Below are 27,539 nucleotides of genomic sequence, written 5' to 3' on the forward strand. Positions count from 1 at the left end.
CGCCTATCACCTGAGCAGACCAGAATCCAAAAGACACAGGCTGGTAATCCTGCACCGCAGCGACATTTAACATAGCCAAGATTCGGAAGAAACCAAAATGTCCATCAACAGAAAAATGCACAAAGAAGAAGTGGTCCACGTACAGAATGGAATATTAGCCATGGAAAACAATGAAACAGTGCCTTTTGCACCACCATATTCAGGACCTAGAGATAATCACCCAGCTTGAAGTAAGAAAGAAACTGAAAGACAAATATCCTATGATATCCATTCTAGGTGTTACCTAAAAATGGATACCCATGAACTTATTTCCAAGAGGAAGAAAAGCATGGAGTAAGAAAACAAAATTATGCTTAACCAAATGTAAAGGTTTAAGGAATGGATGAAGTAGTGTATGGAGGTTAACAGACATGCACTAACACATATAACATATATAATCACAAAATACCTATGGAATACCAAGAGAGGTCTACTCAACACTGTATAATAACCTACACGGTAAAGGATTGAAAGATGAATAGACAGATACATTGATATAATGAACCAGATTCTGTACACCGAGGAGAAACAAAATATTTTAAAAATCAAATTTGCTCTGATCATTAATAAAAATTAAGTTTACAAAACAAACAAGAAGTAAGGAGATGTAATCTCTTTGGGTTGGGCCCTGGCACATTCCACTCTGATTTGCAGCCTAATAACACGATTTCCAGGAAGGCTCTGCTGCCCAAAAACCCAGAGTTGGAAATGTAGAAATTCTGCCGCCTTGTGGCCGTTTCCTGCAAGAGCAGGTTTAAACCCACAGCGAATGGTCACTTCACATTCACAAGGACTCAGGGCTGTAAAGGACACCTGCCCTGAAAATTGTGCTGAGGTAGGGAATGGATAAAAAAATTCAAAACTGGCCAATTTTTCAAGAAGATAGTATGAAGAGGTAAGTTTGACTCACTCTCTTTAAAAAAAAAAAAGGAAAATGGGTAAAAGCTCAACCTCAGGAATTATTAGACTCATGCAAATCTAATCAACAAAAAGGTTTCAACTCAAACCAGTCGACTATCAGCAAAAAGTCTACAACAATAAAGGCTGAAAGGGTTTTAGAGAACTGTGTACGCTCTAGCTGCTGTTGAGATGTAAAGTGGTAACAGCCAATAATGAGAACAGAAAGGAGCTGCGTTTAAAAGTAAAAATGGAGGTACCATTCCATCCAGCAGCCTCACCACTGGGACTCTCACCTGGGAAGATAAGAATCCAGAAGACACAGGCTGCAAAAGCTGCACTGCAGCCTTATTCACAATAGCCAAGACATGGAAGCAAGCTAAATGTCCATCAACAGATGAATGGATAAAGAAGAAGGGGTCCATATACACAATAGAATATTAGACATGGAAAACAATGTTTTGAGGTAACATAGATGAGCCTAGAGATAATCACAGAACATGAGGTAAGTTGGAAAGCAAAAGACATACATCTTATGATATCACTTATAGGTGTTACCTGACACCTGACAAAAATGGACATATTTCCACAGAGAAAGACACACAGAGACTTAAAAAACAAACTATGCATATCTAAAAGGAAAGGTGGTGGCAATGGATAAATTAAGATTTGATTTACCATACCTATATATACAAATACAGATTAAGTACATATATCAAAAAGCCCAAGCACATAGCAAAGGAAGTCTACAGAACACTCTGTAATCCCTTAGGTGGGAAAAGGTTCTGTACATGAATAGATATATATGATGTAGAAATGAACCAGATTGTTTATACCCAGGACAAACATCTTCTAATCATTACCCTGATTCAAAAAATTCAAACAACGAACAAGAAGTAATGAGACATAAACTTCAGGGGCTTTTCCCTGGCACATTCCATTCTAATTTACAACCTAGTAACACGACTTCCAGAAAGGCTCTGCTGCGCTAGTAACCAGATCTGGGAATGGAGAAATGCTGCCGCCTTGTGGCCGTTTCCCACAACACCAGCTTTAAACCCAGTGCTAAGGGTCACGAAATAGTCACAATCATTGCAGGCATGTAAATGACACCTCTCAAAAAAAAAAAAAAAAAATCCTGGGGTCGAAAATAGACCACAGAATTCAAAAGAGGCATCCTTTCAAGAAGACAATTTCAAGAGGTATATTGTACTCACACTTTTTTTTTCCTAAAAAAAGGGGAAAGGTGTGGAAAAATGCTGAACATTAGGCATTATTAAAGACATGCAAATACAAATTACAAAAACCTATCAGCTCACACCAGTCAGAATGCCCATCCGCAAAAATTCTGCAAACAATAAATGCTGAAGGAGTTGTGGAGAAATTCGTACCCTCGGTGCTAACTGGGATGTGGTCAGAGCCACTAATGAAAACACAATGGAGGTGTTTTGAAAAGGTAAACATTGAGCTACCAGTCAATGAAGCATACCCACTGCTCGGTCTATCATCTGAGAAAATAAGAATCAAAAGTCACAGGCTGGCAATACTGCACTCCAGCAATATTTACCATAGCCAACACTTGGAAGCAACGAAAATGTCCATCAACAGAGGAATGCACAAAGAAGAAGTGGTCCATGTACACAATGGAAAATTACTCCACTAAAATATATAAGTTACATTTAAAAACCAGACATAAGTAAGGAGACATAAGCTTTTGGGGGTTTATCAGGGCTCACTGCACTCTAATTTATAACTGAGGAACACCACTGGCAGGAAGGTCTGTTTCCCTAGGTACCAGAGTGGGGAACTTAGAAATGCTGCCCCCTCTGGTCGATACCCGCAACAGCAGCTTTGAAATATGTACTAATGTTCACTTCATATGCACAAGCACTGCAGGGCTGCAAATGAAAACTGCCGTTAAAGTGTCTTGATGAATGTAAAGGCCAAAAAATTTCACAATGTGGCACGTATTTCAAGAAAACAAGTTGAAGAAGTCAGCTGTAATAACAGTTTGAAAAATAAAAGGACATGCCTGAAAGCTCAGTTGCAAGGGGTTATGAGACACATGCAAATCCAACTACAAAGAGGTATCAGGTCACACCACTCAGAAGAACCATCAGCAAAAAAACGACAAACGATCAATATTGATGAGGTTGTGGAGCAAAGCATACCCTCAATTCGAATTGGGATGTACCAGGTAAGAGCCACTAATGGGAATAGAATGGAGGTGTCTTTCAAAGGGAAACCTTGAGCTACTTTATGAGCCAGGAGGCCCACTCCTCGGCCTATATCCTAAGAAGACAGAATTGGAAAGACACAGCCAGGCAAACCTGCACTGTAGCAGTGTTACAACAGCCAAGACCTGGAAGCAGCCAAAACGTCCATCGAGAGATGAGTGGACAAAGAAGAACTGGTACATTTACAGGTGGAAAATTTGCCAAGGAAAAAAATGAAACAATGCCATTTTCAGGACCATAGAGGAGTCTAGAGGTAATCATGCACCTTGTAGTAAGTAAAAAAGGAAAAGACACATATCCTGTCATATCACTTATAGGTGTTACCTACAAATTGATACCAATGAAGATATTTCCATAGAGGAATCCAATCACCGATTCATTAAACAAGCTTATGGTTCACCAAACGGAAAGGTGTGAGGATTGGATACATGACAATATTGGGGTTAACAGAGATGTATACACACATGTGAAATATATAATCACCATAGACCTACGGCACACCAAGAGAAGACTACTCAACATTGTGTCATAACCTACATGGGAAAATGATCTGAAGAAGAATAGATATATGTATATGTGTAAAAGAACCACAGCTTGCACATCTGGAACAAACAAAACATTGTAAACTAATTTGCTGTGATAAAAAGTAAAAATTAAATTAAAAAAAAACGAACAAGAAGTAATGAGACATATTCTTAAGGGGCTTTTCCTGGCACATTCCGTTCTAATTTACAGCCTACAACACAGCTTCCATTAGGGCTCTGTTGCCCTAGTGACCGGATTTGTTAAGGAGAAATGCTGCCACCTGCTGGCCGTTTCACACAACAGCAGCTTCAAACCCAGCGCTAATGGTCACTTAATATTCAAAATAATTTCAGGCCTGTAAATGACACCTGCCATCAAAAAAATATCCTGGGGTCGTAAAGCGACCAGAAAACTCAAAAGAGTTCAACATTTCAAGAAGACCATTTCAATAGGTAGAGTTTACGCACATTTTGTCTTTTCTTGCTTTTTTTCTTTAAAATGAAAAAGGGAATGGAAAAATGCTCAACGTCAGCAATGAATAAAGCCATGCAAGTCCAATCTACAGAAATGTTGACCTCACAGCCGTCCGAATGATCATCAGGAGAATAGTCTACAAAGAATGAATGCTAAAAGGGTTTTAGAGAACTGTGTACCCTCTAGCTGCTGGTGGGAGGTAAACTGGTAACAGCCAGGAGTGAGAAGCGAATGGCCACGTGTTGAAAGTTAAAAATTGAGCTCCCATGTTATCCGGTAGGTCCTTTGATGCGCCTATCACCTGAGCAGACCAGAATCCAAAAGACACAGGCTGGTAATCCTGCACCGCAGCAACATTTAACATAGCCAAGATTCGGAAGAAACCAAAATGTCCATCAACAGAAAAATGCACAAAGAAGAAGTGGTCCACGTACAGAATGGAATATTAGCCATGGAAAACAATGAAACAGTGCCTTTTGCACCACCATATTCAGGACCTAGAGATAATCACCCAGCTTGAAGTAAGAAAGAAACTGAAAGACAAATATCCTATGATATCCATTCTAGGTGTTACCTAAAAATGGATACCCATGAACTTATTTCCAAGAGGAAGAAAAGCATGGAGTAAGAAAACAAAATTATGCTTAACCAAATGTAAAGGTTTAAGGAATGGATGAAGTAGTGTATGGAGGTTAACAGACATGCACTAACACATATAACATATATAATCACAAAATACCTATGGAATACCAAGAGAGGTCTACTCAACACTGTATAATAACCTACACGGTAAAGGATTGAAAGATGAATAGACAGATACATTGATATAATGAACCAGATTCTGTACACCGAGGAGAAACAAAATATTTTAAAAATCAAATTTGCTCTGATCATTAATAAAAATTAAGTTTACAAAACAAACAAGAAGTAAGGAGATGTAATCTCTTTGGGTTGGGCCCTGGCACATTCCACTCTGATTTGCAGCCTAATAACACGATTTCCAGGAAGGCTCTGCTGCCCAAAAACCCAGAGTTGGAAATGTAGAAATTCTGCCGCCTTGTGGCCGTTTCCTGCAAGAGCAGGTTTAAACCCACAGCGAATGGTCACTTCACATTCACAAGGACTCAGGGCTGTAAAGGACACCTGCCCTGAAAATTGTGCTGAGGTAGGGAATGGATAAAAAAATTCAAAACTGGCCAATTTTTCAAGAAGATAGTATGAAGAGGTAAGTTTGACTCACTCTCTTTAAAAAAAAAAAAGGAAAATGGGTAAAAGCTCAACCTCAGGAATTATTAGACTCATGCAAATCTAATCAACAAAAAGGTTTCAACTCAAACCAGTCGACTATCAGCAAAAAGTCTACAACAATAAATGCTGAAAGGGTTTTAGAGAACTGTGTACGCTCTAGCTGCTGTTGAGATGTAGAGTGGTAACAGCCAATAATGAGAACAGAAAGGAGCTGCGTTTAAAAGTAAAAATGGAGGTACCATTCCATCCAGCAGCCTCACCACTGGGACTCTCACCTGGGAAGATAAGAATCCAGAAGACACAGGCTGCAAAAGCTGCACTGCAGCCTTATTCACAATAGCCAAGACATGGAAGCAAGCTAAATGTCCATCAACAGATGAATGGATAAAGAAGAAGGGGTCCATATACACAATAGAATATTAGACATGGAAAACAATGAAACACTGTGTTTTGAGGTACCATAGATGAGCCTAGAGATAATCACAGAACATGAGGTAAGTTGGAAAGCAAAAGACATATATCTTATGATATCACTTATAGGTGTTACCTGACACCTGACAAAAATGGACATATTTCCACAGAGAAAGACACTCACAGACTTAGAAATAATCTATGCTTGTCTAAAAGGAAAGGTGAGTGGAATGGATAAATTAAGATTAACGTTATCATATGTATACAAATACATATTATATACATATATCAAAAAGACTGACCATATAGCAAGGGAGGTCTATGGAACACTACAATATTTTACATAGGAAGAGGATCTGTACTTGAATAGACATATGTATTGTACAAATGAACCAGATTGTGTACACCTGGACAAAAAATATTCTAATAATTACCCCGATTAAAAAAAAATTAAAAACCAAGAAGAAGTAATGAGATATAATCTTATGGGCGTTTCTCCTGGCACATTCTATTCTAACTTACAACCTAGGAACACGACTTCCAGAAATGCTCTGCTGCCCTAGTACCTAGATTTGGGAATGGAGAAATGTTGCCTCCTTGTGGCCGTTTCCCAGAACAGCAGCTTTAATCCTAGTGCTAATAGTCACTAAATATTCACCAAACTTGCAGTTCTGTAATACCGGCCCTCCAAAAAAATCCTGGGGTATAATATTGACCGAGAATTCAAAAGAGGGCAAACTTCCAAGAAGACAATTTCAAGAGATATAATGTACTCACACTTTTTTTTCTTTTTTTGGTACCAGAAAAGAAAAAGGTGTGGAAAAATGATGAATTTTAGGACATTTTAAAGACCTACAAACCGAAATTACAAAAATCTATCAGGTCACAGCAGTCAGAATGGCCATTAGCAAAAATGCTGCAAACAATACATGCTGAAGGAGTTGTGGAGAAATGCGGACCCTCGGTTCTGAGTGGGACGTGGTAAGAGCCACTGATGAAAACAGAATTGAGGTGCCTTGAAAGTGTAAACTTTGAGGTACCATTCAATCAAGCACACCCGCTGCTGGGACTATCGCCTGAGAGGATGAGAATCAAAAAGACACAGGCTGGCAATCCTGCATTCCAGCAATATTTGCCAGAGCCAACACATGGAAGCAACGAAAATGTCCATCAAGGGGACGGCACAAAGAAGAAGTGGTCCATGTACACAATGGACTATTACTCCAAAGAAAACAATAAATTCAATGTTAAGAACAAACATAAGTAAGGAGACATCAGCTGTGGGGGATTTATGCGGGCACATGCCACTCTAAATTAGAACCGAGGATCACCACTGGCACGAATGTCTGTGTCACTAGTCACCAGATTGGGGAACGCGGAAATGCTGCCACTCTCCGGCCGTTACCTGCAACGGCAGCTTTAAAACCTGTGCTGATGGTCACTTCATATGCACAAGTACTGGAGGGCTGTAAATGAAACCTGCCTTCAACATGCCTTGAGGGAGGTCATGGTCCAAATATCTCAAAATGTAGCACATACTTCCAGAAAATGATTCGAAGAGGTAAGCTGTACTGGCAGACTGAAGAAAAAAAGTACATGTCTGAAAGCTCAATTTCCATGGCTTATGAGATGCATGCAAAACCAACCACAAAGAGGTATCAGCTCCCACCAGTCAGAAGAACCATCAGCACCAAAACCACAAACAGGAAATGCTGAAGGGCTTGTGGAGAAGCGCATACCCTCAACTTTAAGTGGGACTTCACCTGGCAAGAGCCACTAAGGACAACAGAATGGAGGTGCCTTTACAAGGTACACGTTGAGCTACGACATGACCCAGCAGGCCCACTCCTGGGCCTATAACCTAAGAAGCCAGACTTGGAAAGACACGGGCAGGGAAATCTGCATTGCAGCAGTATTACAATAATCAAGACATGGAAGCAACCACAAAGCCCATCAACAGATGAGTGGACATAGAAGAACTGGTACATGTACAGATAGAATATGAGCCTGGAAATAAAAAGGCAGAACGCCCTTTGCAGCACCATAGATGAGTCTAGACATAATCACACCGCTTGTAGTAAGTCAGAGAGGAAAGACACACATCCTATGATATCACTTATAGGTGTTACCTAAAAATTGGTACCAGTGAAGATATTTCCACAGAGAAAGCCAATCACAGCTTCATTAAACAAATGTATGGTTCACCAATGGAAAGGTGTGAGGACTGTATACATGAGGATATTGGGTTTAACAGAGATATACACACACAGGTGAAATGTATAATCACCAAACACCTACGGAATACCAAGAGAAGACTACACAACATTGAGTCATAACCTACATGGCGAAAGGGTCCTGAGAAGAAGAGATATATGTATACGTGTAAGAGAACCACATCTTGCACGCTTAGAACAAGCACAACATTGTAATCAAACTTCCTGTGATAAAAAAAAATAAAACGTAAATTTACAAAATGAACCAGAAGTACTGAGACGTAAACTTAAGGGGCTTTGTCCTGGCACATTCCGTTCGAATTTACAACCTAGAACAGGACTTCCATTGAGGCTCTGTTGCCCTAGTAACCAGATTTGGTAAAGGAGAAGTGCTGCCTCCTTGTGGCCGTTTCTCAAAACAGCAGCATTAAACCCAGCGCTCATGGTCACTTGATATTCAGAATAATTGCAGGCCTGCAAAACACCTGCCCTCAAAACAAATCCTTGGGTCATAAATCGAGCAAAACCCTCCAAAGACATGCACATTTCAAAACGACAATTTCAAGAGGCATATTTTACGCACGTTTTGTCTCCTCTGTCTTTTTCTTGCTTTCTTTCTTTCTTGATGTTTAAAAACAGGGCATGGAAAAGTGCTCAATAGCAGGAATTAATAAAGCCGTGCAAATCCAGTCTACAAAAGCGTTCACCTCGCAGCCGTCAGAACGATCATCAGAAAAAAGTCTGCAAAGAATAAATGCTGAAGGGGTTTTAGAGAACTGCCTGCCCTCTAGCTGCTGCTGGGATGTAACCTGGTAACAGCCAGTAGTGAGAACAGGATGGAGGTGCGTTTACAGGTAAAAATTGAGCTACCATGTGATCAGGTAGGCCCACGGATGGGCCTATCACCTGAGTAGACCAGAGTCAAAAAGACACAGGCTGGCAAACCTGCACTGCAGCCACATGTACCATAGCCAAGACTTGGAAGAAACCAAAATGTCCATCAACAGAAAAATGCACCAAGAGGAAGTGGTCCATGGACACAAGGCAATATGTGCCATGGAAAAGCATGGAACAGTGCTGTTGGCACCACCATAAAAGGATCTGGAGATAATCACCCAACTTGAATTACGAAAGCAACCGAAAGACAGGTATCCTATGGCATCACTTATAGGTGTTAGCTAAACATTGACACCCATGAAATCGTTTCCAAGAGAAGGACACGCATACATCCAGAAAAGCAAATTATGTTTAACCAAATGGAGAGGTGTAAGGAATGTATGAATTAGGATATGGGGGTTAACAGATATTTACTAATACACATGAACTATATCATCACAAAATACCTATGGCATACCAAGAGAGCTCTACTCAACACTCTGTAATAACCTACACGGGAAAGGATCCAAAGATGAATACATCGATACACAGATATAATGAACCAGATTCTGTACACCTGGAACACACACACCATTTTAATCAACTTTGCTCTGATAATAAATAAAAATTAAATTTCAGAAACAAACAGCAAGTAAGGAGACAAAAGCTCTTGGGGATTTGCCCTGGCACCTTCCACTCTCATTTGCAGCCTACTGACACGATTTCCAGGAAGGCTCTGTTGCCCCCAAACCCAGAGATGGAAATGGAGAAGTGCTGCCGCCTTGTGGCCGTTTCCCGCAAGAGCGGCTTTAAACCCACAGCTAAGGGTCACTAAACATGCACAAGGACTCAGGGCTGTAAAAGACACCTGCCCTCAAACAATGTCCTGATCTAGGGAATGGCCAAAAAAATTTAAAACAGACAAATGTTTCAAGGAGATAGTATGACAGTAAGTATGATAGTAAGAGAGTAAGTTTTACTCACTCTTTTTCAAAAACAAAGGAAAATGGATAAGGGCTCAACATCAGGAATTATTAGACTCATCTAATCTACAAAAACGTTTCAACTCACACAAGTCAACTACCATCAGCAGAAGGTCTACAAGCAATAAATGCCGAAGGGGTTTTAGAGAACTCTGTACCCTCTGGCTGCTGGTGAGATGTAAAGTGGTAAGAGCCAATCATGAGAACAGAAAGGAGCTGCGTTGAAGAGTAAAAATTGAGCCAGCATCGCATCCAGAAGGCCCACCGCTGAGCCTCTCACCTGAGAACACCAGAGTCGAGAAGACACGGGCTGCAACAGCTGCACTGCAGGACTTTTCACAATAGCCTACACACGGAAGCCACCGAATGTCCATCAACAGATGAATGGATAAGAAGAACTGGTCGATGTACACAATGGAATATTAGCTATGGAAAACAATGAAGCACTGCTCTTTGAGGCACCATAGTTGAGCCTAGACATAATCACAGAACATGAGGTAAGTCGCTAAGAAAAACACATACCCTATGATATCACTTATAGGCGTTATCTAACACCTGACACAAATGAACCTATTTCCACAGAGAAAGACACTCACAGACGCAGAAAACAAACTATGCTTATCTAAAAGGAAAGGTGGGGGAACAGATAAATTAGGATTAGGCTTACCATATGTGTACAAATACATATTAAATACATAGATCAAAAAGACCGAGCAGATAGCAAGGGAGCTCTACGGAACACTATGCAATAATTTACAGGGAAAGAGGAGCTGGACGTGAATATATAGAGATATATATATCTATAATGTACAAATGAACCGGATTGTGTACACCTAGGACAAACAACATTCTAATCGTCACCCCGATTAAAAAAATTAAAACCGACGAACAAGAAGTAATGTGACCTAAACTTATGGGGGTTTCTCCTGGCACATTCCACTCCAATTGACAACCTGGGAACACGACTTCCAGAAAGGCTCTGCTGCCCTAGTGACCACATTTGGGAATGGAGCAATGCTGCCGCCTTGTGGCCGTTTCCCACAACAGCAGCTTTAAACCCAGTGCTCAGGGTCACTAAATAGCCACACCCATTGCAGGCCTGTAAAGGACACCTGCCCTCAAAAGGAAAAAATCGTGGGGTCGAAAATCGACCAAAAAATCAAAACAGGGCAACGTTCCGAGAGGACAGTTTCCAGAGGTTTATTGGGCTCACAGTTTTGTTCTGTTTTTGTTTAACAGAATAAAAAAAGGCGTGGAAAAATGCTGAACATGAGGAATTATTAAGGACATGCAAATCCAAATTACAAAAACCTATCAGCTCACACCAGTCAGAATGGCCATCAGCAAAAATTCTGCAAACGATAAATGCTGAAGGGGTTGTGGAGAAATGCGGACCCTCGGTTCTGAGTGGGATATGGTAAGAGCCACTGATGAAAACAGAATTGAGGTGCCTTGAAAGTGTAAACTTTGAGGTACCATTCAATCAAGCACACCCGCTGCTGGGACTATCGCCTGAGAGGATGAGAATCAAAAAGACACGGGCTGGCACTCCAGCAATATTTGCCAGAGCCAACACATGGAAGCAACGAAAATGTCCATCAAGGGGACGGCACAAAGAAGAAGTGGTCCATGTACACAAATGGACTATTACTCCAATGAAAACTATAAATTCAATGTTAAGAACAAACGTAAGTAAGGAGACATCAGCTCTGGGGGATTTATGCGGGCACATGCCACTCTAAATTAGAACGGAGGATCACCACTGGCACGAATGTCTGTGTCACTAGTCACCAGATTGGGGAACGCGGAAATGCTGCCACTCTCCGGCCGTTACCTGCAACGGCAGCTTTAAAACCTGTGCTGATGGTCACTTCATATGCACAAGTACTGGAGGGCTGTAAATGAAACCTGCCTTCAACATGCCTTGAGGGAGGTCATGGTCCAAATATCTCAAAATGTAGCACATACTTCCAGAAAATGATTCGAAGAGGTAAGCTGTACTGGCAGACTGAAGAAAAAAAGTACATGTCTGAAAGCTCAATTTCCATGGCTTATGAGATGCATGCAAAACCAACCACAAAGAGGTATCAGCTCCCACCAGTCAGAAGAACCATCAGCACCAAAACCACAAACAGGAAATGCTGAAGGGCTTGTGGAGAAGCGCATACCCTCAACTTTAAGTGGGACTTCACCTGGCAAGAGCCACTAAGGACAACAGAATGGAGGTGCCTTTACAAGGTACACGTTGAGCTACGACATGACCCAGCAGGCCCACTCCTGGGCCTATAACCTAAGAAGCCAGACTTGGAAAGACACGGGCAGGGAAATCTGCATTGCAGCAGTATTACAATAACCAAGACATGGAAGCAACCACAAAGCCCATCAACAGATGAGTGGACATAGAAGAACTGGTACATGTACAGATAGAATATGAGCCTGGAAATAAAAAGGCAGAACGCCCTTTGCAGCACCATAGATGAGTCTAGACATAATCACACCGCTTGTAGTAAGTCAGAGAGGAAAGACACACATCCTATGATATCACTTATAGGTGTTACCTAAAAATTGGTACCAGTGAAGATATTTCCACAGAGAAAGCCAATCACAGCTTCATTAAACAAACGTATGGTTCACCAATGGAAAGGTGTGAGGACTGTATACATGAGGATATTGGGTTTAACAGAGATATACACACACAGGTGAAATGTATAATCACCAAACACCTACGGAATACCAAGAGAAGACTACACAACATTGAGTCATAACCTACATGGCGAAAGGGTCCTGAGAAGAAGAGATATATGTATACGTGTAAGAGAACCACATCTTGCACGCTTAGAACAAGCACAACATTGTAATCAAACTTCCTGTGATAAAAAAAAATAAAACGTAAATTTACAAAATGAACCAGAAGTACTGAGACGTAAACTTAAGGGGCTTTGTCCTGGCACATTCCGTTCGAATTTACAACCTAGAACAGGACTTCCATTGAGGCTCTGTTGCCCTAGTAACCAGATTTGGTAAAGGAGAAGTGCTGCCTCCTTGTGGCCGTTTCTCAAAACAGCAGCATTAAACCCAGCGCTCATGGTCACTTGATATTCAGAATAATTGCAGGCCTGCAAAACACCTGCCCTCAAAACAAATCCTTGGGTCATAAATCGAGCAAAACCCTCCAAAGACATGCACATTTCAAAACGACAATTTCAAGAGGCATATTTTACGCACGTTTTGTCTCCTCTGTCTTTTTCTTGCTTTCTTTCTTTCTTGATGTTTAAAAACAGGGCATGGAAAAGTGCTCAATAGCAGGAATTAATAAAGCCGTGCAAATCCAGTCTACAAAAGCGTTCACCTCGCAGCCGTCAGAACGATCATCAGAAAAAAGTCTGCAAAGAATAAATGCTGAAGGGGTTTTAGAGAACTGCCTGCCCTCTAGCTGCTGCTGGGATGTAACCTGGTAATAGCCAGTAGTGAGAACAGGATGGAGGTGCGTTTACAGGTAAAAATTGAGCTACCATGTGATCAGGTAGGCCCACGGATGGGCCTATCACCTGAGTAGACCAGAGTCAAAAAGACACAGGCTGGCAAACCTGCACTGCAGCCACATGTACCATAGCCAAGACTTGGAAGAAACCAAAATGTCCATCAACAGAAAAATGCACCAAGAGGAAGTGGTCCATGGACACAAGGCAATATGTGCCATGGAAAAGCATGGAACAGTGCTGTTGGCACCACCATAAAAGGATCTGGAGATAATCACCCAACTTGAATTACGAAAGCAACCGAAAGACAGGTATCCTATGGCATCACTTATAGGTGTTAGCTAAACATTGACACCCATGAAATCGTTTCCAAGAGAAGGACACGCATACATCCAGAAAAGCAAATTATGTTTAACCAAATGGAGAGGTGTAAGGAATGTATGAATTAGGATATGGGGGTTAACAGATATTTACTAATACACATGAACTATATCATCACAAAATACCTATGGCATACCAAGAGAGCTCTACTCAACACTCTGTAATAACCTACACGGGAAAGGATCCAAAGATGAATACATCGATACACAGATATAATGAACCAGATTCTGTACACCTGGAACACACACACCATTTTAATCAACTTTGCTCTGATAATAAATAAAAATTAAATTTCAGAAACAAACAGCAAGTAAGGAGACAAAAGCTCTTGGGGATTTGCCCTGGCACCTTCCACTCTCATTTGCAGCCTACTGACACGATTTCCAGGAAGGCTCTGTTGCCCCCAAACCCAGAGATGGAAATGGAGAAGTGCTGCCGCCTTGTGGCCGTTTCCCGCAAGAGCGGCTTTAAACCCACAGCTAAGGGTCACTAAACATGCACAAGGACTCAGGGCTGTAAAAGACACCTGCCCTCAAACAATGTCCTGATCTAGGGAATGGCCAAAAAAATTTAAAACAGACAAATGTTTCAAGGAGATAGTATGACAGTAAGTATGATAGTAAGAGAGTAAGTTTTACTCACTCTTTTTCAAAAACAAAGGAAAATGGATAAGGGCTCAACATCAGGAATTATTAGACTCATCTAATCTACAAAAACGTTTCAACTCACACAAGTCAACTACCATCAGCAGAAGGTCTACAAGCAATAAATGCCGAAGGGGTTTTAGAGAACTCTGTACCCTCTGGCTGCTGGTGAGATGTAAAGTGGTAAGAGCCAATCATGAGAACAGAAAGGAGCTGCGTTGAAGAGTAAAAATTGAGCCAGCATCGCATCCAGAAGGCCCACCGCTGAGCCTCTCACCTGAGAACACCAGAGTCGAGAAGACACGGGCTGCAACAGCTGCACTGCAGGACTTTTCACAATAGCCTACACACGGAAGCCACCGAATGTCCATCAACAGATGAATGGATAAGAAGAACTGGTCGATGTACACAATGGAATATTAGCTATGGAAAACAATGAAACACTGCTCTTGAGGCACCATAGTTGGGCCTAGAGATAATCACAGAACATGAGGTAAGTTGGAAAACAAAAGACATATATCCTATGATATCACTTATAGGTGTTACCCAACAACTGACAAAAATGGACATATTTCCACAGATAAAGACACACACCGACTTAAAAAAACAAAGTATGTGTATATATAAGGAAAGGTGGCGGCAATGGATAAATTAAGATGAGCTTTACCATACCTATACAAATGCAGATTAAGTACATATATGAAAAAGACCGAGCACATAGCAAGGGAGGTGTAGAGAACACTCTAATATTTTACATGGGAAGAGGATCTGTACATGAATAGACGTATATAATGTACAAATGAACCAGATTGTGTACACCTAGGACAAACAATATTCTAATCATTACCCTGATTTAAAAAATTAAAACAACTAACAAGAAGTAATGACATATAAACTTATGGGCTTTTCTCCTGGCACATTCCATTCTGATATACAAGCTAGGAACAGGAAGTCCAGAAAGGCGCTGCGGCCCTAGTACCCAGATGGGGAAATGTAGAAATGCTGCCTCCTTGTGGCTGTTTCTCACAACCGCAGCTTAAACCCAGTGCTAATGGTCACTAAATATTCACCAAACCTGCAGGCTTGTAAATGACAGCTGCCCTCCAAAAAAATCCTGGGGTCCAAAATCGACCTAAAAATTCAAAACAGGGCAAACCTTCCAAGAAAACAATTTCAAGAGGTATATTTTACTCCCACTTTTTTCTTTAACAGAAAAGAAAATGGTGTGGAAAAATGATGAATTTTAGGAATTTTTAAAGACATGCAAACCCAAATTACAAAAACCTATCAGCTCACAGCAATCAGAATGGCCATTAGCAAAAATGCTGAAAACAATAAATGCTGAAGAGATTGCGGGGAAATGCGTACCCTCAGTTCTAAGGGGGACGTGGTAAGAGCCACTAATTAAAACAGAATGGAGGTGCTTTGAAAAGGGAAACACTGAGCTAGCAGTCAATCAATCATACCCACTGCTGGGCCTATCACCTGAGAAAATCAGAATCAAATGTCACAGACTGGCAATTCTGCACTCCAGCAATATTTACCACAGCCAACAATTGGAAGCAATGAAAATGTCCATCAACAGAGAAATGCACCAAGAAGAAGTGGTCCATGTACCCAATGGAATATTACTCTAATAAAATATATAAATTAAATTTTAAAAACAAACAGAATAAGAGACATCAGCTTATGTGGGTTTATCCATGCACATTCCTCTCTAATTTATGACAGAGGAACACCACTGGCCGTAAGGTCTGTTTTCCTAGTACCAGCCTGGGTTATGTAGAAAGACTGCCACCCTCTGGCTCTTACCTGCAAAAGCATCTTTAATCCTGTTTTAATGGTCACTTCTTGTGAACAAGTACTGCAGGGCTATAAATGAAACCTGCTCTCAAAATGTCTTGAGGGAGGTAATAGCCAAAATATTTCACAATGTGACACATACTTTAAGAAAACACTTTGAAGTACTAAGCTGTAATCACAGTTTGAAAAATAAAAAGGACATGCCTTAAAGTTCAATTTCAATGTATTATGAGACCCATGCAAATTCAATCACAAAGAGGTATCAGCTCACACCACTCAGAATAATCATCAACATCAAAACTATAAACAATTAATGCTGAAGGTGTTGTGGAGAAATGCATACCTTCAACTTTAAGTGGGACGTAACCTGGGAAGAGCCACTAATGAGAACAGAATGGATGTGCCTTTAAATTGTAAACACTGGGCTTCCCTGGTGGCGCAGTGGTTGGGAGTCTGCCTACCGATGCCAGGGGCATGGGTTCGTGCCCCTGTAAGGGAGGGCCCCACTTGCCGTGGGACGGCTGGGCCCGTGGGCCATGGCCGCTAGGCCTGCACGTCTAGAGCCTGTGCTCCGCAATGGGAGAGGCCGCAGCGGTGAGGGGTCCCCGTACCGCAAAAAAAAAAAAATTGTAGACATTGAGCTACCATATGATCCAGCAGGCCCATGCCTGGACCTATAAGGCAGAATTGGAAAGACACAGGCAGGCAAATCTGCACTGCACAGTATTACAATATCCAAGATGTGGAAGTAACCGAAAAGTCCACCAACAGATGGTTGGACCAAGAAGAACTGCTTCATTTAGAGATGGAATATTAGCTAGGGAAAAAATGAAACAATGCCATTGCAGCACAATAGATGAGTCTGGAAGTAATCATGCAACTTGTAGTAAGTGAGAAAGTGAAAGACACATATCCTATCATATCACTTATAGGTGGTACCTAAAAATGGTTACCAATGAAGATATTTCCATGGAAAAAGGCAATCACAGATTCATAAAACAAACTTATGGTTCACCAAATGGAAAGGTGTGAGGATTGGATACATTAGGATATTGGCATTAACATAGATATAGAAACACATGTGAAATATATATTCACCAAAACCTACGGAATACCAAGAGAAGACTACTCAACATTGTGTCATAACCTACATGGGAAAAGGATCCAAAGAAGAAAAGATATACATATATGTGTGAAAGAAGCACATCTTGCACACCTAGAACAAACAAAACATTGTAATCAAATTTGTTGTGATAAAAAATAAAAATTAAATTAAAAATATGAACAAGAAGTAATGAGACATAAACTTAACGGCTTTTCCCTGGCTCATTCCATTCTAATTTACAACCTACAACACACCTTCCATTAAGGCTGTGTTGCCCTACAGCCTGATTTGGTAAAGGAGGAATGCTGCCACCTTGTGGCCGTTTCCCGCAAGAGTGGATTGAAACCCACAGCTAATGGTCACTTAAGATTCTCAAGGACTCAGGGCTGTAAAGGACACCTGCCCTCAAAAATTGTGCTGAGGTAGGCAATGGACAGAAAAATACAAAACAGGCAAATTTATGAAGAAGATAGTATGAAGAGGTTAGTTTCCTCACTATTAAAAATAAAAGGAAAATGGATAAAATCTCAACCTCAGGAATTATTAGACTCATGCATATCTAATTTACAAAAAGGTTTCAACTCACACCAGTCTACTGACCATCAGCAAAAATTGTACAAACAATAAATGCTGAAGGGGTTTTAGAGAACTGTGTACCTCTAGCTGCTGGTGAGATGTAAAGTGCTAACAGCCAGTCATGAGAACAGAAAGGAGCTGTGTTTAAAAGTAAAAATTGAGGTACCATTCAATCCAGCAGGTGCACCACTGGGCCTCTCACCTGAGAAGACTAGAATCGAGAAGACCCGGGCTGCAAAAGCTGCACTGCAGCCTTATTCACAATTACGAAGACAGTGAAGCAACCAAAATGTCCATCAACAGATGAATGGATAAAGAAGTGGTCCATGTACACAATGAAATATTAACCATGAAAAACAATGAAACACTGCTCTTTAAGTTACCATAGAGGAGTTTGGAGATAATCACAGAACATGAGGTAAGTCAGAAAGCAATAGACCTATACCCTATGATATCACTTATAGGCGTTATCTAATAACTGACACAAATGAACATATTTCCACATAGAAAAACACTCACCGACTTAGAAAAAAACCTATGCTTATCTAAAAGGAAAGGTGAGGGGAATGGATAAATTAAGATTAGCATTACCATACGTATAGAAATGCATATTATATACATATATCAAAAAGAGTGACCATATAGCAAGGGAGGTCTACGGAAGACTCTGTAATAGTTTACATGGGAAGAGGATCTGTACATGAATAAACATATATAATGCACAAATGAACCAGATTGTGTACACCTAGGACAAACAATATTCTAATCATTACCCAGATTTTAAAAATTAAAAAAACAAAGAAGAAGTAATGAGACATAAACTTATGGGGTTTTCTCCTGGCACATTCCATTCAAATTTACAACACAGGAAAACGACTTCCAGAAAGGCTCTGCTGCCCTAGTACCCAGAGTTGGGAATGGAGAAATGCTGCCTCCTTGTGGCCATTTCCCACAACAGCAGCTTTAAACCCACAGCTAAAGGTCACTAAATATTCACCAAACTTACAGGCCTGTAAATGACACCTGCCCTCCAAAAATATCCTGGGGTCGAAAATCGACAGAATTCAAAAGAGGGCAACCTTCCAAGAAGACAATTTCAAGAGATATATTTTACTCACACTATTTTTTTTTTTTAACACGAAAGAAAAAGGCATGGAAAAATGATGAATTTTAGGAATTTTTAAAGACATGCAAACCCAAATTACAAAAACCTATCAGCATACACCAGTCAGAATGGACTTCAGCAGAAATGCTGCAAACCATAAATGCTGAAAGGAGTGTGGATAAATGCACAGCCTCAGTTCTAAGGGGGACGTGGTAACAACCACTAATGAAAACACAATGGAGGTGCTTTGAAAAGGTAAACATTGAGCTAGCAGTCAATGAAGCACACTCACTGCTGGGCCTATCACCTGAGAAAATGAGAATCAAAGAGTCACAGGCTGGCAATCCTGCACTCCTGCAATATTTACCAAAGCCAACACTTGGAAGCAACGAAAATGTCAATCAACATAGGTATGCACCAAGAAGAAGTGATCCATGTACACAATGGAATATTGCTCCAATAAAAAATATAAAGTAAATTTTAAAAACGAACAAAAGTAAGGCAACATCAGCTTTTGTGGGCTTATCCATGCACATTCCTCTCTAATTTATGACCAAGGAACACCACTGGCCGCAATGTCTGTTTCCCTAGTAACAGCGTGGGGAACGTAGAAAGGCTGCCGCCCTCTGGACGTTACCTGCGAAAGCAATTTACAGCCTGTGCTAACAGTCACTTCATATAAACAAGTACTGCAGGGCTGTAAATGAAAACTGCCCTCAAAATGTCCTGAGGGAGGTAATGGCTAAAGAATTTCAAAATGTGACACATACTTTAAGAAAACAATTTGAAGAACTAAGCTGTAATCACAGTTTGAAAAAGAAAAAGGACATGCCTTAAAGCTCAATTTCAGTGGATTATGAGACACATTCAAATTCAACCACAAAGAGGTATCAGCTCACAGCACTCCGAATAACCATCAGCAAGAAAACTACAAACAGTAAATGCTGAAGGTGTTGTGGAGAAATGCATACCCTCAACATTAAGTGGGATGTAACCTGGAAAGAGCCACTAATGAGAACAGAACGGAGGGGCCTTTAAAAAGTAAACACTGAGCTACCATATGATAAAGCAGGCCCACTCCTGGGCCTGTAACATAGGAAGACAGAATTGGAAAGACACAGGCAGGCAAATGTGCATTGCAGCAGTATTACAATAGCCAAGACATGGAGGCAACCAAAAAGTCCATCAAGAGGTGAGTGGACAAAGGAGAACTGATACATGTACAGATGGAATATTAGCTAGGGGAAAAAATGGAACAATGTCATTTGCAGCACCACAGATGATTCTAGAGGTAATGAGGCAAATTGTATTAAGTCAGAAAGCAAAAGGCACATATCCTATAATATCACTTATAGGTGTTAGCTAAAAATTGATACCAATGAAGATATTTCCACAGAGAAATGCAATCACAGATTCATTAAACAAACTTATGGTTCACCAAATGGAAAGGTGTGAGGATTGAATACATTAGGATATCGGGGTTAACATAGATATAGAGACATGTGAAATATATAATCACCAAAGACCTACGGAATACCAAGAGAAGACTACTCAACATTGTATCATAACCTACATGGGAAAACAATCCAAAGAATTATAGATATATGTATATGTGTAAAAGAAGCACATCTTGCACACCTAGAACAAACAAAACATTTTAATCAAATTTTCTCTGATAAAAAATAAAAATTAAATTGAAAAAAGAACAAGAAGTAATGAGAAATAAACTTAAGGGGCTTTCTGCGGGCACACTGCATTCTAATTTACAACCAGAACACGACTTCCATTAAGACTCTGTCATGGGCTTCCCTGGTGGCGCAGTGGTTGTGAGTCCGCCTGCCAATGCGGGGGACATGGGTTCGTGCCCCGGTCCAGGAGGATCCCACGTGCCACGGAGCAGCTGGGCCCGTGAGCCATGGCCACTGAGCCTGTGCGTCCGGAGCCTGTGCTCCGCAACGGGAGAGGCCCACGTACCACCAAAAAAAAAAAAAAAAAAAAAAAGACTGTCATCACTAATAAATCAGCTTTATAAGCAATGTTGAAGGTAGCTTAAAAGAAGTCTCACTAATTATTGATAGTAACAAGAAAACAGACAAAAGTAAAAATTTCACTGCAAAAAGTATACATAGAGTAAAGGTAGTAGATCAAACACTTATTAAACTTCTGTAACGAATAAAAGACAACAGTAGTATGTTTTTTTAAAAAATAGAGGGCCCAAATAAATCAGAAATGAAAGCAATGATGTTACCACAGACACCACAGAAATACAAAGTATCCTAAGATACACCCAGGGTAACTCAGGGCTGAGACTGGACAGAGCGCACTCTCCATTCCCCTGTACATGACTTACAGAAGCCTCAGGAACTGAGGAGGGGGTCCATGAGGAGAGGCACAAGGTAGAATATATTAGGCATTAACATGACTGCATTCATCTTAAATGTGCCTGAACTACATTCACACGAGATGATTTTGTCCTGTATGTACATTGGCACCTCTAGTCGGAACTGCAGATCTTTGGCTTCACCACCTCTACTGACAGCATTAGCTTCACCTGCTATGGACCATCTCCTATAGTATTTATAGAACCACAAAGCATAGAAGCTTCACAGGACCCAGAGTCTGTGCAGCTCCACACAGTCTCAGAGTCTCAACTACACTCAGAGTCTCAACAGAGACTCCACTCTTGGAGGGCACACACAAAATAATGTGCACATCAGGACGCAGGGGAAGGAGCAGTGACCCCATAGGCGAATGACCAGACCTACCCGCTAGTTTTAGAGGGTCTCCTGCAGAGGCGGAGAGTGGCTGTGGCTCACTATGGGGACAACAACACTGGCAGCAGAAGTTCTGGGAAATACTCCTTGGCGTGAGCCCTCCCAGAGCCTGCCATCAGCCCCACCAAGAGCAAGGTAGGCTCCAGTGCTGGGTCACCTCAGGCCAAAAATCCAACAGGGAGGGAACCCAGCCCCATGCATCAACAGACAAACGGATTAAACTTTTTATTGAAGTTTTATTTAATCCACAGACAAGCAGATTAAAGCTCGGCCCAACAGAGCAACATCCAGCTCTACCCACCACCAGTCCCTCCCATCAGGAAGCTTGCACAAGCCTCTAAGATAGACTCATCCACCAGAGAGCAGATAGCAGAAGCAAGAAGAACTACAATTCTGCAGCCTGGGAAAGGAAAACCACATTCACAGAAAGAGAAAATGAAAAGGCATAGGACTTTATACCAGATCAAGAAACAAGATAAAACCCCAGAAAAACAATGAAATGAGGTGGAAATAGACAACCTTCCAGAAAAAGAATTCAGAATAATGATAGCGAAGATGATCCAAGACCTTGGAAAAAGAATGGAGGAAAAGATCGAGAAGATGTAAGAAATGCTTAACAAAGACCTAGAAGAATTAAGGAACAAACACCTAGATGAATTAAAGAACAAACAAACAGAGATGAACAATACAATAACTGAAATGAAAAATACACTAGAAGGAATCAGTAGCAGAATAACTGTGGCCAAAGAATGGATAAGTGACCTGGAAGACAGAAAGGTGGAAATCACTGCCATGGAACACAGTAAAGACAAAGAATGAAAATAAATGAAGACACCCTAAGAGACCACTGGGACAACATTAAATGCAGCAACATTCACATTATAAGGGTCCCAGATGGAGAAGAGAGAGAGAAAGGACCCGAGAAAATATTTGAAGAGATTATAGTCGAAAACTCCCTAGCATGGGAAAGAAATAGCCACTGAAGTTCACGAAGTGCAGAAAGTCCCAGGCAGGATAAACCAAAGGAGAAAAATGCTGAGACACATAGTAATCAAATTGACAAAAATTAAACACAAAGAAAAATTATTGAAAGCAACAAAGGAAAAATGACAAATAACATACAACGGAACTCCCATAAGGTTAACAGCTGATATCTCAGCAGAAAATCTACAAGCCAGAAGGGAGTGGCATGATAAATCTAAAGTGATGAAAGGGAAGAACCTACAACCAAGAATACTCCACCCAGCAAGGATCTCATTCAGATTTGACAGAGAAAACAAAAGCTTTACAGACAAGCAAAAGCTAAGAGAGATCAGCACCACCAAACCAGCTCTACAACAGATGCTAAAGGAACTTCTCTAAGTGGGAAACACAAGAGAAGAAAAGGACCCACCAAGACAAACCCATAACAATTAAGAAAATAGTAATAGGAACATACATATCGATAATTACCTTAAACATGAATGGATTAAATGCTCCAACCAAAAGACACAGGCTCACTGAATGGATACAAAAACAAGACTCATATATATGCTGTCTACAAGAGACCCATTTCAGACCTAGGGACACATACAGACTGAAAGTGAGGGGATGGAAAAATATATTCCATGCAAATGAAAATCCATTGCTATGGAGTACCAATACTCATATCAGATAAAATAGATTTTAAAATAAAGAATGTTACAAGAGACAAGGAAGGACACTACATAATGATCAAGGGATCAATCCAAGAAGAAGATATAACAATTATAAATATAGATGTACCCAACATAGGAGCACCTCAATATATAAGGCAACTGCTAACTGCTGTGAAAGAGGAAATCGACAGTAACACAATAATAGCGGGGGACTTTAACATCTCACTTACACCAATGGAGATCATCCAGACAGAAAATTAATAAGGAAACACAAGCTTTAAATGACACAACAGACCAGATAGATTTAATTGATATTTATAGGACATTCCATCCAAAAACAGATTACACGTTCTTCTCAACTGCACATGGAACATTCTCCAGGATAGATCACATCTTGGGTCACAAATAAAGCCTCAGTAAATTTAAGAAAACTGAAATCATATCAAGCAGCTGTTCCGACCACAATGCTATGAGATTAGAAATCAATTACAGGGAAAAAAAACGTAAAAAACACAAACACATGGAGGCTAAACAATACTGTACTAAATAACCAAGAGATCACTGAAGAAATAAAAGAGGAAATCAAAAACTACCTAGAGACAAATGACAACAAAAACACGATGATCCAAAAACCTATGGGATGCAGCAAAAGCAGTTCTAAGAGGGAAATTTATAGCAATACAAGCCTAGCTCAAGAAACAAGAAAAATCCCAAATAATAAATCTAACCTTACACATAGAGGAACTAGAGAAAGAAGAACAAAACCCAAAGTTAGTAGAAGGAAAGAATTCATAAAGATCAGAACAGAAATAAATAAAATACAAAGAAAACAAGAGCAAAGATCAATAAAATTAAAAGCTGGTTCTTTAAGAAGATAAACAAAAATGATAAACCTTTAGCCAGCCTCAAGAAAAAGAGGGAAAGGACTCAAATCAATAAAATTTGAAATGAAAAAGGAGAAGTTACAACAGACACCACAGAAATACAAAGCATCATAAGAGACTACTACAAGCAATTCTATGCCAATAAAATGGACAACCTGGAAGAAATTGATAAATTCTTTGAAAGGGATAACCTTCCAAGACTGAACCAGGAAGAAATAGAAAATAAGAACAAACCTATCACAAGCAATGAAATTGAAACTGTGATTAAAAATCTTCCAACAAAAGCCTAGAACCAGAGGGCATCACAGGTGAATTCTATCAAACATTTAGAAAACAGCTAACATCCAACCTTCTCAAACTCTTCAAAAAAATTGCAGGTAAAGGAACACTCCCAAACTCATTCTATGAGGTCACCATCACCCTGACACCAAAACCAGACAAAGATACAACAAGGAAAGAAAATTAGAGACCAATATCACTGATGAATATAGATGTAAAAATCCTCAACAAAATACTAGCAAAGAGAATCGAACAACACTAAAAGGATCATACACCAGGATCAAGTGGGGTTTATCCCAGGGATGCAAGGATTCTTCAATATACACAAATCCATCAATGTGATACACCATATTAACAAATTATAGAATAAAAAACCATATGATCATCTCAATAGATGCAGGAAAAGATTTTGAGAAAATTCAACACCCATTTAGGATAAAAACTTTGCAGAGAGTGGGCATAGAGGGAAACTACCTCAACATAATAGAGCCATATATGACAAATCCACAGCAAACATCATTCTCAATGGTGAAAAACTGAAAGCATTTCCCCTAAGATCAGGAAGAAGATGAGGATGCCCACTCTCGCCACTATTATTCAACATAGTTTTGGAAGTCCTAGCCGCAGCAATCAGAGAAGAAAAAGAAATAAAAGGAATACAAATTGGAAAAGAAGAAGTAAAATTGTCACTGTTTGCAGATGACATGATACCATATATGGAGAATCCTAAAGATGCCACCAGAAAACTACTAGAGCTAATCAATGAATTTGGTAAAGTTTCAGGATACAAAATTAATGCACAGAAATCTCTTGCATTCCTATACATTAACAATGAAAGATCAGAAAGAGAAATGAAGGAAACAATCCCATTACCACTGCAACAAAAAGAATAAAATACCTAGGAATAAACCTACCAAAGGAAGTAAAAGACCTGTACTCAGAAAACTATAAGACACTGATGAAAGAAATCAAAGATGATATAAACAGATGGAGACATATACCATGTTCTTGGATTAGAAGAATCAATATTGTGAAAATGGCTATACTACCCAAAGCAATCTACAGATATAATGCAATCCCTATCAAATTACAGTTGGCACCTTCTACAGAACTAGAACAAAAAATCTTAAAATTTGTAGGGAGACACAAAAGACCCCGAATAGCGAAAGCAGTCTTGAGAGGAAAAAAGAAAGACCTGGAGAAATGAGACTTCCAGACTTCAGACTATACTACAAAGCTACAGTAGTCAAGACAATATGGTACTGACACAAAAATATAAATATAGACCAATAGAACAGGATAGAAAGCACAGAGATAAACCCACGTACCTATGGTTAACTAATCTATGACAAAGGAGGCAAGGGTATACAATGGGGAAAAGACGGTGTCTTCAGTAAGTGGTGTTGGGAAAACTGGACAGCTACATGTAAAAGAATGAAATTAGAACACTCCCTAACATCATACACAAATATAAACTCAAAATGGATTAGAGAATGAAATGTAAGACCGGCCACTATAAAACTCTTAGAGGAAAACATAGAAAGAATACTCTTTGACATAATCGCAACAAGATCTTTTTTGATCCACCTCGTAGAGTCATGGAATAAAAAACAAAAATAAACAAGTGGGACCAAATGAAACTTAAAAGCTTTTGCAAAGCAAAAGGAAACTACAAAAAGACGAAAAGACAACCCTCAGAATGGGAGAAAATAATTACAAACGAATCAACAGACAAAGGATTAATCTCCAATAAATATAAACAGCTCATGGAGCTCAACAGTAAAAAAAAACAAACAACCCAATCCAAAAATGGGCAGATGACCTAAATAGACATTTGTCCCAAGAAGACATACAGATGGCCAAGAAGCACATGAAAAGCTGCTATATATCACTAATTATTAGAGAAACATACAACAGAACTACAATGAGGTATCACCTCACACCAATTAGAATGGGCATCATCAGAAAATCTACAAACAACAAATGCTGGACAGGGTGTGGATAAAAGGGAACCCTCTTGCCCTATTTGTGGGAATGTAAATTGATACAGTCACTATGGAGTACAGTATGGAGGTTCCTTAAAAAGCTAAAAACAGAATTACCATATAACCCAACAATCCCACTACTGGGCATATATGCAGAGAAAACCATAATTCAAAAAGACACATTCACCACAACGTTCATTGCAGCACTATTTACAATAGCCAGGTCATGGAAGCAATCTAAATGCCAATGGACAGATGAATGGAAAAGATGTGGTACATATATAAAATGGAATATTACTCAGCCGTATAAAGGAATGAAATTGGGTCATTTTTAGAGATGTGGATAGATCTAGAGACTGTCATACAGAGTGAAGTAAGTCAGAAAGAGAAAAACAAATATTGTATATTAACATATAAATGTGGAACCTATAAAAACTGTACAGTTGAACTGGTTTGCAAGACAGAAATAGAGACACAAATGTAGAGAACAAATGTATGGACATCAAGTGGGGAAAGCCGTGGGGGGGCGGTGGTGGGATGAATTGGGAGACTGGGAGTGACATGTATACACTTATATGTATAAAATAGATAACCAGTAAGAACCTTCTGTATAAAATAATAAATAAAATTAAAATATTTTAAAAATAAATAATAGTTTTTTAAAAAGAAAATACAAAGTTCTTTCCTTCCCATAGACATATTTATATGAATGAATTACTTCCATGCTTATATCTATAAATACAAGAAGAGGAATAAAACCTACCTTGAGCCAAAAAAGAAAAAAGAACAGAACCCAAAAGTTATACAGAGGAAAACCCTATCAGGGCACTTGCTCCAGTGGTAAACAATTCTGAAGGTGGTCAGAGGTGGGGAATCGTCTCCCATGCAGCCAGCAGCACCCCCGCAAGGAGCGTCCTCATTGCAAAGCTGGGGGACCGTGCCGAGGCGTCCCTGAGTAAACGTGAGCTGACCCCCAGGCCAGCT

This window comes from Kogia breviceps, chromosome 6, assembly GCF_026419965.1.
Source record: "Kogia breviceps isolate mKogBre1 chromosome 6, mKogBre1 haplotype 1, whole genome shotgun sequence".
NCBI classification, from domain to species: Eukaryota; Metazoa; Chordata; class Mammalia; order Artiodactyla; family Physeteridae; genus Kogia; species Kogia breviceps.